Below are 5,309 nucleotides of genomic sequence, written 5' to 3'. Positions count from 1 at the left end.
TTGGCAGATAAAAGCATAATCTCGGTGGTAGGAATTGCTGAGGATGTGTTGGTGAGCATTAAGGGGCTCATATTCCCTATTGACTTCTACATTTTGGAGATGCCCCCTAATGACTCAGGAAGACCATCATCCATCCTGCTTGGAAGGCCATTTCTGAAGACTTCAAGGTTCAAATTGGACGCCTTCTCAGGAACTTACTCTTTTGAGATAGATGGCAGAGCAGTGAGTTTCAATTTGGATGAAGCAATGAAGCACCCTCTGGAAGATCATTCCGTCTTCCAGTGTGACATCATTGATGAGACTGTAGCTGCAGTTCATCAAGAAAAAGTAAAAGAGATGCACATGGAACAAGGTGCAAGTGTGGGGAAACTCTCTGAACAAGATGAAGACACCTTGCCACCATCACTAGCTCCAGATGATCAAGTGCCTAGCCATGAGCAGAAAATGGAATTGAAGCCCCTTCCACCCCACCTCAAGTATGCTTACCTTGAGGATAATCAGAAGCTCCCAATTATTATTGCAAGGGAACTCACTTCCCAACAGGAGGAGCAGTTGCTTAGTGTGATGAGAAGACACAAAAAAGCAATTGGGTGGAGCTTGGCAGATATAGTAGGCATCAGCCCTCAAGTTTATGAGCACCGGATATTTTTAGAAGAGGGAGCAAGACCTGTTTGTCAACCTCAAAGGCGGCTGAACCCCACCATTCTGGAGGTTGTCAAGAAGGAAGTGACCAGGTTGCTTGAAGCTGACATCATCTATCCAATCTCGGATAGTGAGTGGGTCAGCCTAGTACAAGTGGTGCCCAAGAAGTCTGGAGTCACTACAGTGAAGAATGAGCATGGAGAGCTCCTGACAACTAGAGTGCAAAACTCCTGGAGGGTGTGAATTGATTACAGGCGCCTCAACCAGGCTACTCATAAGGATCACTACCCCCTGCCATTCTTCGATCAGATGCTTGATCGCCTGTCAGGTAAATTACACTACTGTTTTTTAGATGGTTACATTGGCTATTTTCAAATTCATATAGCTCCTGAAGATCAGGAGAAAACTACTTTTACATGTCCCTTTGGAACGTATGCATACAAGAGGATGCCTTTTGGCTTATGTAATGCACCAGCTACTTTCCAAAGGTGCATGATGAGTATTTTCTCAGATCTTATTGAGAACTGTATGGAAGTTTTTATGGATGACTTTAGTATGTATGGTGATTCATTTAATCTTTGCTTGGATAGTTTAGCTACAGTATTAGACAGGTGTGTCAGTTCAAACCTTGTGTTAAATTTTGAAAAATGTCATTTTATGGTAAAACAAGGCATTGTTCTAGGACACGTTGTTTCTAATACTGGTATTTCTGTAGATCCAGCAAAGGTAGATTTGATTTCTAGTTTACCTTACCCCTCCTCCGTGAGGGAAGTCCGTTCGTTCCTTGGTCATGCAGGTTTCTACTGGAGATTTATCAAGGACTTCAGTAAGGTAGCATTGCCTTTATCCAGACTGCTGCAGAAGGATGTTGAGTTCGAGCTGAGTGAGGACTGCATGGAAGCGTTTGATAAGCTGAAGATCGCCTTGACTCAAGCTCCGATAGTGAGAGGACCAGACTGGAGCCAGCCTTTTGAGATTATGTGTGATGCCTCCAACCATGCAGTAGGAGCGGCGCTGGCTCAGCACGAAGGTAAGGACCCTTTCATAATTACTTATGCTTCTAAGACCTTAGACGCTGCTCAGTCTAATTATACTACCACTGAAAAAGAGCTTCTTGCTATTGTTTTTACTTTGGATAAATTCCGAGCCTATTTACTTGGTACCAAAGTGGTAGTATACTCAGACCATGCAGCTCTAAAATATTTATTAGCTAAAAAAGAGTCCAAACCAAGGTTAATACGTTGGATATTGTTGCTGCTAGAATTTGATTTAGAAATCAAAGATAGAAGTGGTTCCCAGAATTTGGTGGCGGACCACTTGAGTCGCCTAGAGCACATTAAGAGTGACTCCACTCCTATTAATGATGCTTTTCTATTTGATAGCTTGGATGCAATATCTGAAGTAGTTCCTTGGTATGCACTATAGCTAATTATCTAGTTAGTCATACCTTTCCTCCTAATTTTACTAAGCATCAAAAGGACAAGCTGAAAAGCGAGTCCAAATATTATATATGGAATGACCCATATTTATGGAGGTATGGTGCTGACCAGATAATTAGAAGGTGTGTGCCTCAATCAGAATTCCAGTCAATTTTAGAGGCCTGCCACTCCTCTGAGAGTGGTGGACATTTTGGTCCTCAACGAACAGCTAGAAAAATTTTAGACTGTAGATTCTGGTGGCCCACTCTTTTTAAGGATGCTACTGCCTTCTGTAAATCTTGTTTTCCATGCCAAAGGTTTGGAAATATATCCAAGAGGGATGAGATGCCCCAACAGCTTATGCTATTTTGTAAAATTTTTTATGCCTAGGGCATTGACTTCATGGGTCCATTTCCAAACTCTAGTGGTTTCTTATACATATTGTTAGCTGTAGATTATATTTCTAAATGGGTGGAAGCAATTCCTACTCGTACTGATGATGCTATCATTGTTGTCTTCTTTGTTAGAAATCATATTATCTGTTGCCTTGGATTACCACGAGCAATCGTGAGTGATCAAGGCACTCATTTTTGTAACAGGAGATTGACAGGTCTACTGAAGAGACATGGCATTGTATACAAGGTATCAACAGCTTACCACCATCAGACCAATCGGCAAGCCGAGGTGTCTAACAGAGAGATAAAGCTCATCTTGGAGAAGATAGTCAAGCCTCATAGGAAGGACTGGAGCACCAGACTTGTTGATGCGTGACGTTAGGATTTTTGCCAGTAAAGAATTTCATAAAAACAGTCGCGTTGTAGATATAGTCTTTAAACCGACAGAAATCCCTTCGTACAAACGTTTTGGTTGTCACAAGTAACAAACCCCTTAAAATTGATAACTGAGTATTTAAACCTCAGGTCGTCTTCTCAAGGAATTGCAGGGAAGTATGTTCTTATTATTGGTTATGCAAAGGTATGTTTTGGGGTTTTTGGATCAAGGTAAAAAGTTAGAAAAGCAATGGCAGAGGGAATAAAATAATAACAATAAACATAAACTCTTGGCAAGGTATTAGAAATTGGAAGTCCAGACCAAGTTATCCTTATCAATGATAGTGAAAATTGAATCTTAATTCCACTTAGTCAACCTTTACTAAAGTAAAGGAAAGTCAAGGGATTAATTAGTTTGATCTTCGAATCCTATTTATTTCCTAAAAAAAGATTGGGATTATTGAATTTCAATTCAATTGGCAAGATAACAATTAACAATTATGCTGTTGAATTGGATAACTCCTGAGTTACTGATTTCTTAACCAAAACCAAAAGGAAAAGAGTAAATCTACTGGAATAAAAATGTCTTCAGATGGGAAGCAGTAATCATGTAAATAAAAGAAAGCAATCATGAATTGAAATACCTCAAATAACATTAATTAAGAAAATTATATGTAACATAGAAGAGTTCATAAATTAAATAAAAATAAAGAACCTGGAAATGAGAGTCACTCTTAAAACTAAGAGAAGTCCTAAATCCTAAGAGAGAGAGGAGAGAACCTCTCTCAAAACTAATCTAAATCATGAGAAGTGAATTATATGAGCCTCCTTATGAATGGATGCATTCCCCCACTTTATAGCCTCTAATCTGTGTTTTCTGGGCCGCAAACTGGGTCAGAAACAGCCCAGAATTCGCTGGTCCTGAATTCAACCACGCTGGATTTCCGTCACTGCGACGCGGCCGCATGGATCACGCGGTCGCGTCGCCTAGCGTCAAGGAAACTATAGCATATTATATATCAAATCGAAGCCCCGGATGTTAGTTTTCCAACGCAACTGGAACTGTGTCGTGTGGACCTCTGTAGCTAAAGTTATAGCCGTTTGAGTGCGAAGAGGTCAGGCTGGACAGCTTAGCAATTTCTCCAACTTCTTGTATTCCTTCAACTTTTGCATGCTTCCTTTCTATCCTCTGAGCCATTCCTGCCCTATAATATCTGAAATCACTTAACACACATATCAAGGCATCTAATGGTAATAAGAGAGGATTAATAATAAGCAAATATAAGATCAAAGAAGCATGTTTTCAATCATAGCACAAAATCAGGAAGGAAATATAAAACCATGCAAATATTATGAATAAATGGGTAAAGAGTTGATAAAATCCACTCAATTGAGCACAAGATAAACCATAAAATAGTGGTTTATCAACCTCCCCACACTTAAATATTAGCATGTCCTCATGCTAAGCTCAAGAGAAACTATAAAGATGAAGAGGAATGGTAGGATGTATGAAATGCAACCTATAAATGCAACTACATGCTAAGATGTTTCTACCTACTTGGTTAAAAATAAACAAATCTTTTAAGAACAAATATGAATTGGATTTCACTAATTCAAATCATGAAAATGAAGTACAAATAGACTTGTAGAAGAAAATAGCTCATGAAAGCCGGGAACAAGGAATTGAGCATCGAACCCTCACTGGTAGTGCATACGCTCTAATCACTCAATTGTTTAAGGTTCGATTCTCTCAATTCTCTACTATCCTTGCTTTCTAAGGCTTGCTCTTCGTCTAACAATCAATACAAATTTAATGCACAGATACACATATCAAGAGGTCTTTTAAGGGTTGTAATGGGGTTAGGGTCAAGGTAGGATTGTATTTGGCCAAGTAGACTAAAATCTGAATCCTTAATTAACTTAAACTTTCCACCTAACTTAAATAATCCATGTAATCATAATACAAAATTTAACTATCCATTAACCATGTTTTCCACATATTCATGCATTCTAGTTTTAAGTACAACTCATATGCATTGCTTTCACCACTTACTTTGGGGCATTTTGTCCCCTTTCACTTATTTTGCTCTCTTTTCTTTATTATTTATTATTTATATATTATTATTATTATTATTTTTTCTCAATGCATATGATTAAATTATTGAATGCATGAACATGTCCTAAATATTTCTTTCACATTTTCAGAAAATTCTAACATACTCCATTCTCAAACCAGATGTTTCCAAACCCACTTTTCCCACACTTAAATCATAAGCACTCTCACTAGTCTAAGCTAACCAAGGATTCAAATTAAGGACATTATTGTTTTTCACTTAGAGTTAATGATGTGCTAAAATAAAGAACTGAGGGATAAAAATAGGCTCAAATTGGTTTGCAAGGGATAATGAAGGGTTAAGGTCATATGGGTATGTAAGCTCAGTGAAACAAAGGCCTCAATCATATAGGTGCATGCATACAT

This window comes from Arachis ipaensis, chromosome B4 (assembly GCF_059453495.1).
Source record: "Arachis ipaensis isolate K30076 ecotype BB chromosome B4, ASM5945349v1, whole genome shotgun sequence".
In the NCBI taxonomy this organism is placed as follows: domain Eukaryota; kingdom Viridiplantae; phylum Streptophyta; class Magnoliopsida; order Fabales; family Fabaceae; genus Arachis; species Arachis ipaensis.
Note: the sequence above shows the minus strand (reverse complement) of the source record.